Source organism: Ischnura elegans (genome assembly GCF_921293095.1).
Source record: "Ischnura elegans chromosome 13 unlocalized genomic scaffold, ioIscEleg1.1 SUPER_13_unloc_1, whole genome shotgun sequence".
Taxonomy (NCBI): Eukaryota; Metazoa; Arthropoda; class Insecta; order Odonata; family Coenagrionidae; genus Ischnura; species Ischnura elegans.
In genome coordinates this window covers 8,548,177-8,557,993 of record NW_025791657.1, presented here as the reverse complement: position 1 = coordinate 8,557,993, position 9,817 = coordinate 8,548,177, and positions in this window count along the sequence as shown.

Genomic DNA, 9,817 nt, shown 5'->3' with positions numbered 1-9,817 from the left:
TAATTAGGTTTTTCTGAAATGGCTTCAGTGATTATCAAAGAGGATAATCACTAATTTTTTTAATAACTCTCAATAATTAGGCATATGCCTAATTATTGAGAGTTATTAAAAAAATATGGCTATGGATAACTAGAAGTTTTTGATTATTTCTTCGTACACCATTTCAATTTCAATGCGTTATTGTCAGTGTGTATATTATTCATGTACATTTCTCTAGAACTTATTGTTTTACTTTTATATTTACTTTTATTAAGCCTGCGCGTTTAATTGTGCTTTTATAAATCTTATATAAATAGTGATTGTTAAGAGTGGAGTGGAAGCTTATTGTTAATGTGTAGATATAACTTATTCAAGACCTGATGCGGTATTGTGTGAAAATAATACGGTTTTAATGATATCTTGGAGATATCATGATTTCTGTTGCAATAAAAACTTCTTTAAATGCATTTCTTAGTGATATGTTGCGATAAACCTAGGATATTGTACTCCTAAATCCATTTATGGTGTTTATCCTTAGCCGTAGGGGGACTTTCTGCCATTTCCTGTTGAGATTATTAAATCGGCAGTGGATAAATATGGACTTATCGTGGAGGAAAAAAAGAACACACCAACTTAGGAAACCATCACCGGAAGACGACGCTCATTTATTTAAGCATAACGGTACAACGGCAAGTGCGCCAAAATTCAAAAACTTATTCCATCTCGATTACCCTCAGAAATACATAACACCCTCACTTAATCGAGATATACATTTACCATATTCATACCCTCAATACACTTCTGATGTTTGACCTTCACCAGTCCTTTAGTCAATACATCAGCCACCATCTCATTGGTTGGACAATATCTCATGATCACCTTGCCATTCTCAACTAATTTTTTAATAAAGTGGTACTTAATGTCTATGTGTTTGGATCGCTCTTTGATATCAGGTGAGTTGGCATTTTTCACAGCAGATTGATTATCATTAAATAATACAAACTTTCCACACAACTCATTGATAGCACCAAGCTCGCTGCTATTCAGAACAGCCCTTTTAAACACCTTGCACACATGTTCTACAATATTGTGGAGTACTATAGCCTTTTTTGCACACAACTCAAGGCTAACATACTCTGCTTCAGCAGTTGATGTGGCAACACAGTCTTGTTTTCTGCTAGCCCAGGCCACTGCACCATTAGCAAACTTTATCACATAACCAGAACAAGAAACTCTGTCTTCTTTTTCACTAGCCCAGTCAGCATCCACAAACCCTTCAATTGACTTTCCACTCCTTCTGATCAATAGAAATTTCATCACCATTTCTTTTGATTCTCATGCCAAGAACATTTTTGGCTTCACCAAGATCTCTTAATTCAAAGTGATTTTTGAGTGCATTCAGCAAATTTGTTGCAACATTAATTTGACCAAAAACCAAAAAATCATCAACATATACAGCAAGAATACACAGAGAATCATCATCACCCTTTACATATACACAAGGTTCAGTCAAAAAATTTTTAAATCCCATATCAGTTAATACCCTTTTACACTTATCATACCATGATTTTGAAGCCTGTTTAAGCCCATAGATCGCTCTTTTTAGGAGACGCACTTTGTTCTCAGCCCCTGGTTTGACAAAACCCTCAGGCTGTTTCATGTAAATTGTTTCCCTCAGCTCACCATTTAGGAAGGCAGCCGTGACATCAAAATGGCGTATCTCTAAATTAAGTTCTACTGCTAAGGCAATCAAAACTCTAATAGTAGCATAACTTACTACAGGAGAAAATGTCTCTTTGTAGTCTTCCCCATACTTCTGGCTACAACCCTTGGCTACTAGCCTAGCCCTGTATCGCACAATTTCCCCATTTTCATTCTTCTTCTCCCTGAATACCCACTTACAGTTAACAGTGGATTTCCCCTTGGGAAGGTCAACTAATTCAAAAACTCCCTTTTGAACCAAAGCATTCCATTCATCTTCCATGGCCTCCAACCACTTATCCCTATTCCTAGAGAGTGCCTCTCCAACAGTTTGGGGATCCATGCAGCTATTGACAGGGTCACACGATTCTCCACCCATTGTTGTCAGATATAGAATGAAGTCAGCGTACTGTGTGGGTTTGATAACTCTCTGAGACCTACGAAGTACACCTCCGTCTCTGACTCCTTCAAACCCTGAATTACCCTCACTAGACCCAATGCCTACATCTGTTGTTTCACACTCACCTTGACCCTCACTGGACGTGCTAATGTTTACACCATCTGACTCATTGGGTTGTGGCAAAGCAACATCAATATCTGCACCTCGATATTCCACTACTGAGGTATTTAGAGGCATTAGCACAGCATTGCTAGAAACTCTGGTTTCTGTTTCCTTAGGGGACCTGAAAACATTCTCGAGAAATACAACATTTCTAGCCTTTTTAACTCTGTAAGCCTTATCAGGGTCCACTAAAAAATAACCCTTGGACTCTTCACAATACCCTACAAAGTAATGCCTTTTAGAGGTTGGATCAAATTTCTTCCTAAACTGTTTTGGAACATGCTCATATGCAACACATCCAAAAACTTTCAGGTGACTCAAATCAACCCGCTTTCCCGACCATTTCTCCTCTGGTAAAGCATTGACCAAAGCTTTAGTGGGGGACCTATTCTTCAGGTAAACTGATGCCCTACATGCTTCCACCCAGAGACATTCAGGTAAGTTAGCACCCTGAAGCATACAGCGAGCCTTCTCAACTATTGTTCTATTTGCACGCTCTGCAGGACCATTTTGCTCAGGTGAGTACGGAATGGTAGTTTCATGTCTGATTCCCCACTTTTTTAGCTCATTTAGCATTGCATCATTTACATACTCAGACCCATTGTCTGTACGCAAACACTTAATTTTTTCATTGGTCTCATTCTCGACCCTCATTCTGAAGATTTTAAAGGCTTCACATACAGAATCTTTACTCTTTAAAAAACAAATAAACGTATTCCTGGTAAAGTCATCAATAAACGTTAAAAAATACCTATGACCGTGAATTGAGAGGGGGTCCATTGGTCCACACAAGTCAGAATGAATTAATTCTAGGACTTTGGATGTCTTTTCTAGACGAGGACTGCTAACAGGAAATGGTTTCCTGCACTGTTTGCCCTCTACACAGGCCACACATGGCTCAGACTGATAATATTCACCCAAATTCATGCCATCAGCTAAATTTTCTAAGACAGACATATTCTTGCGCCCTAAATGGCCTAACCTCTTATGCCACAATTCGAAGGGGTTTTCTTTTTGAAATGCTGTAGCAAAACAATTTTTAACAGGCTTACTTTCAGCTACTTCCCTCCCTTCACTGACATCCAAGGTGTACACACCACCATCAACAGAACCGGTTGCAATTAAATTTCCCTTAACACTTAGATTGACAGACTCATAGATTTCACATCCCTTGTCAGTGAATAAAACTGAGGCCCCATTGTTAGTCATGCAACTCACAGACAACAAATTTGCAGATAAATCTGGCACATGAAATACATTAGAAATGCTTTGCACTCCACCTTGTTTCAGTCTTGCAACAGCAATCCCTTTCCCTGCAACACCAATCTTTTCATTGTTTGCCACAGTGATTTGCATGTCTGTACCAGCATTAGAATCGAAATCAGACAGCCAATCTGCGCCTCGTCATGTGAGCAGACGAACAAGAGTCTATATACCATTTTTCAGGCCGTACTTGACATGACATGGCCGTGAGCCAGGCAACACTTTTCTCTCTACCCTCAGAATTTAAAGAATTCGAATAGCCCTTAGCATTTACATTTTTACTCACACTTTTGTCTGGGCAATCACGGGAAAAATGCCCATACTCGTGGCATTTATAACATCTGACCTTGTTTATGTCGAATCCCGTTTTCTTTCGACAACCTGTATCAGACTTCTTCCCACCAGATGACGGAAAGGTGCTCTTTTGCTTCGCGGTAAAAGCAACTGCTGACGTCTTCATGTCAGTTGACACCCTGTAACCCTCTTGGAGCAGCTTCTGCTTCACTGTCTCCACCTTGAGTTTGTCCGTCGCAGTGTTCTCCACAGCCATCCGGAACGGCCGGTAGTCCTCCGTCAGCCCTCTCAGCATCAGGACTGCGAGGAGCTCGTCGTCTACCTGCTTCCCCATGCTCTTTAACTTAGTGTCAATCTCCGTGAACTTATTCACATATTCCTCCATGTCGGAATAATTCACTAATTTTACATCGAACAACTGATCGATGAGAGCAATATGTCGGTTCACACTTCTGTTCTCGTACGTGGCCTTCAGATGCATCCACATTGCATAGGCCGTCTGCTTACCCGTCACTTCCATTTTAGGGCCGGACTCAAGAAGCATGTAGATTTTAGCTCTCGCTTTTGAGCTAGCTTCTTCTGTATCGCCGTGGCACTAGCAGACAACTCTTCACTCACGAAGTCCCACATATCCTCATGGATGAGATACATTTCCATGTCCATGGCCCAAGTCTCGTAATTCGCTGCTCCTCGCAACTTCTCCATCTGCGGCAACGAACTCGCACCGTAGTGAATGTTCGTGATGGATGTTGCAGTTTCTTCGCCCATTTTCGACGCACAAACTAGAAACACTTAGTTCGCCACAACGTGGTCTCGCGACACAGGCTAAAAAAATAATTTTTATAGAAACGCACACGAATTACTGGGAATAAACGTACCCACAGACTTTAGTCCAATTTTTTGCGATTGCCTGGACCCATGACCTGTTGAGATTATTAAATCGGCAGTGGATAAATATGGACTTATCGTGGAGGAAAAAAAGAACACACCAACTTAGGAAACCATCACCGGAAGACGACGCTCATTTATTTAAGCATAACGGTACAACGGCAAGTGCTCCAAAATTCAAAAACTTATTCCATCTCGATTACCCTCAGAAATACATAACATTTCCTTTTGCGTTGATTCTATATTCTAGTGATTAGTAATGTTTACCATTGGAATAAATTAATAAATTTGATTTGCATTATCACTTGCATGTTGCTGCTGCTGTTCAAGCAGGTTCCAAGGGTGTCATTTGGCGAGGGAGTAACATAGGAAGAACTAGTGCAAGATGCTAAAATTACTGATTGGGTAAGTTCTACATTTTACACGAAATACCCTGACATTGAACGTTCAACTATCCTTTCTCACCAGTATGTATGAATAGGGTACCACATTGCCATTTATTTGTTTCTTAAGGGTTGAGGTTAGTGTCTGTAGCTTTGAATATATTTGTTGAAGGTAATTCATTAGGGTTCCTAGAGGAAAATGGTGCACTGCAAAGTAAAAGCCAAAAACCTCATAATGAAAGTGGCATATAAATATTAGACACATTGGTTCTCTTTGAGTTCGAACTTAACTTTAATTGTAGTATAAGCTTTACTTTTTTTATACATCACTGATTGGCTGAATTTTTATCATTTTAAGCTTGGCATCATTCTCTTCCAAAGATATTATGGCTTCATCGATAAACATGCAGAAGATAATTCATATTTAAATGTAATTTTTGGGTTTCTTGTTTAGTTCTCGTATCTGTTGTATAGAACACCAAAGAATCATTTTGTCTTCAGTAGAATACATTATAAAGGCCTACTATACTGTATGGTTGAAGTACAACAGAGTGTTTTAAGCATGCTGTAAAGTTGTAATTCTTACTTTCAATTTTCTACTTCAGCATATGGTTAAAATAATTTTGCAATAGGTCATTGCAACATGGTTGAATTTTTTAATCAATGATATTGTAAACCACATACTATGAAGCCACTGCTTTTTATCCTTCAGTCAAGTTTTAAAGTTCCAGTTACGAAGTACCCCCTTATTTTTGCAGAGGAAATTAGTGTGTATGAAATGTTATTATGTTCATGAGATTAATGCTGAAATCAAATTACAAATAAGTGCAACAGTCGTTCTTAGAGAGGGGGGAATTCAAGCCCAAAACATGTTTAATCAAATTAAATATTGCAAGTAATTTGATTCCATACTCAAATCCAAGTCGATATTTGGCCTCACCAACAAGTTGTCTCTTCAGACTCCTCTGTCCTCCATAATGTCAACCTTTTCCCCAACTCATCCCATGCCCTCAAACACTGGGTCATTGCATCTTACAATTAGTCATGGTCTTTCTTGTGGGTGTCTTCCCTCTGGTTGACCTCTCCACACTCCTCACTTCTTCTTACATGACCAAGCCATGGAATTCTCCTACTTCTGATCACAGTGACAATATCTTGTTTTATGAAGTTTCCTGCTCTATGTTTTTCAGTATTCTCCAAACCCCTTCGTCAAACGTTGGACCATATATCCTTCTCAATATTTAATTTCCAACAGTTATTTACTTCTTCTAAGGCTGCTTTGTTAGGGTCTTTACCTCAGCCTCATTTAAGAGCACTTGCTGTATTATGATAGTATACATTCTAATTTTTATCTATCTTGAGTTGATATATACCTGGAGTTGGTATATTGAGAAGTTGGATCTATGATAATTTTGATAGGCTCCTGTAGCATCTATTAGCTTAATTTATCCCCATTTGTATCTCTTCATCTATTTCATTTTGGCAGTTAATGGTGACAGAAATGTTAGGCTCTGCCACTCTTCCAATTTTCATATATTTAGTTTTATTTTCAATTACCTGTAATCCTACTTTTATTACTATTCTACTTGGGCTACTGATTTGAGGTTACTTTTACTATAGGCTATTAAGGCTACATCAGCAGCATGGGCCAATGTATTTATTTCTCCTTCGATACTTGCCCTTCTTGGTATAGCTTCAGTTGCTTTCAAAGCTTTTTCTAGTGCCAAGTCTCTTCTTCATAATTGAGAATACTTCTTTTGATGGGTAAGTTTAGTTTTTTTGTGCATAAATGCACTGCAATTCTGAGATTCCTCTTTAGTTTCTTTCCAGAAGTGTGGATTGCTATATCCTTTTGGCAAATTACTACATTATATGTTGTACTTAAAGAAAATATATATATTCCATGACGGTGTTAATGGAGAGTGTAAATGTTGTTCATCTCATTGATTTGAGGGTACCATGAAAATTGACTTGAACTCTTCACTGAACAGTTTTCTGGGGTTGAAATCTGTTCTTCATAATTACTAGTGTCTCTTTTGATAAGCAAGTTTGGTCTTGCTGTGCATAAATTCACTACTATTCTGAGATTCCTCTTATACAGTCAATTTTTTCCATAACTATTGACTACTTAATCCTGGTCTGAATGTTATTATAATGGATGTAATACCGGAGGAAACTGTATGACTCATTCCATGATGGTGTTAATGGAGATAGGTAAATGGTGTTCATCGTTATAATGAGGGTCATTAATTGGGGGGTACCTACCTTCACCATTGGCATGAATTCTTTGCTAAACAGTATTCTGGGGTTAAAATATGGGATACGTTTGAGAATACCTATTAAATGTGAAATCTATCAACCTATTCCGCTGTTTGGAATGTTTTAAAATGTAAATATTTTTTAAGGGGGAGAGGATACGATGGTCGAGATTAGGCAATGGAGTAGTTTAATATGACTGTATGCCTTCAATTTGATAATATTTTTAGATGATCTGATAAATGTTGAAATATTTGTGTCAAGGAGTAATGGCAATGGCGTAACTATAAGGAATATGCTTTGGGAAGGATAGGATGGCCTGGGGTGGCCCCCATCAGACAACGAATCAGTCCAAGAAAATTTTTGAAGAATAAAATTCCTGGAAATACATTTGAAATCATTTTGGCACTAAAGATTTAACTTTTAGTCGATGCAGTTCAATATATAAAATAATTATATATAACTTTTTATTTCTCTGAGGCTTTGGGGAGGGATCTTTCCCTTCCTCCCCCCGTAGTTATGCCACTGAGTAACAGTGTTGTGGAATGTTAATGTCATATTATTCCTTTTTATAATTTTGTATGCTGACAGGAAGATTGCCATCTTGGTAATTAATTTCCCGAAAGTTGTCTGCCAATTGAAATTTAATTTATTAATTTCCTATTGCTCAAACCATGAAATATGACATAGAAACTTAAGTGATTGCATGTTTAATAAACATCTACACATTATAGAACTTTATCATGACTGTTGATTGTGAGAATTTGATGTATCACTGAGATGCTGTTCATTAAAATTATTTGTGAATTAATGCTTTTGGTGTAATTAACGAAATTTTATTTATATTTTTAATTACAGGTTCATGTACTCGAGTAGTCAATGTCATTGGTGGTAAAGGAACATAGCAAAATTGAGAATAATGCAAGATGTGTGGCAGCTGTCATCACCTGTACATCATTCTCTCCTACTAATTTGAATCCATTTTAATAGAAATGTTACATCTTGTGCACTTAAGATTTATTTTTTATTTTGCAAATTGTAAATAATCTTAGTTTCAATGGAATTGTTAAATCATTCTGGAAATCTTAAAATGTAACATTTGTGGTGTGTGTACATTATATACTTTGGAAAAATGTGATTTTTTTCTTTTATATACCTCCTTTGATGACATATTTTATGATCTGCAACTCTCGTGAAAAGTACATAAACTGCATGACAGCTTGTGACTTCTGTAGTTTTTCTTGTCTAATTTTGGGGTAGGATAATATTTCCGATTTTTCGGCTCTAAAAATTGACCAGACTTGTCCTCAAATTCCTCGTATAATATCCATTGCGCTGTTTTCATGGAAGTTTACTCGGATATTACATGCGAAATCTCTTCCGATCTGAAGACAACTCAAGAGTCTCTCTCAGCTGATATTGGACTATTCAAAATCTGAAATTATTCCTTTGACGAGAACAAAACGCTATATAGTAGCCGTGGGAGCAGTAATATTAGTTTCGGAAATAATTTACCCTGTTTCAGACAAATATGAGTTTTTCATATCTAGAAAAACGTCCAGTGAAAATAATCAAAACTTGGCTGAAGCGCGATTATTTGTTATTTTTCACGATTTAAAATTTACAAATTGATAGTAAAGTGTTCCCAGTACATCAAGATTGAATATATTATAATTTATAATTACCGAAAATGCGACAGGAATCGCGTATTTATGAAAAAACTGGCATTATATCACTTTCCCCCATAAGACTCTATAGAGACGGAAGAACTAAAATGGCGGACGTCTCAATTCCCATAGTGGAAGTGTATGGAACGACTCGACCCTATGAGGTAGTAGTGTAGAGAACTGCCATCCAGAGGACTCTGATTTAAGCGCCATATCCATAGAGTTTACGTGTAGAGTATTTATGGCCATATCGGTGGCCTCAGTGACCAACATAATTCCCAAATTTCTTTAATATGCAATTCAGAAAAGGTTTTCTAAGTAGGCACTTCGGAGTTCATGCAAATAAACTCAATTTTATATCAGTTTACGTTCAGAATGCAAGATTTCATCTTTTTCGATGGTATACAAGGTTCGCTAGCGGGAAGAATTGCAGCTACAAACCTGGACTCTAAAACACTCTTTGCTTATCTTGTCCGATATAAAATAGGGAAACATATACCATAAAAGGGACTATAATAATAACATAACAAGGCATAAGAAGCTCACATTAAATATCACCTAAAAATCACATTGCAACAAATAGACATAAAATACTTAAATACTCTTTGACACCCTAGTTTACAACGAGTCTTAGAGAATGGAGAAAGAGTCAACCTCAAGGTATACCCGACGGCAGCGCCACGTACGGCTAATATTGGTACTGCTTCCACTTTCTAATTACCGTTTTCGCAATAAATAAGACGTTTTTCATGAAATTTCGTAGTCTACCAAAAAGGTTGACTCTTTCTGTGGATTAGTTGTGATTACATAAGAAGTAATGGATT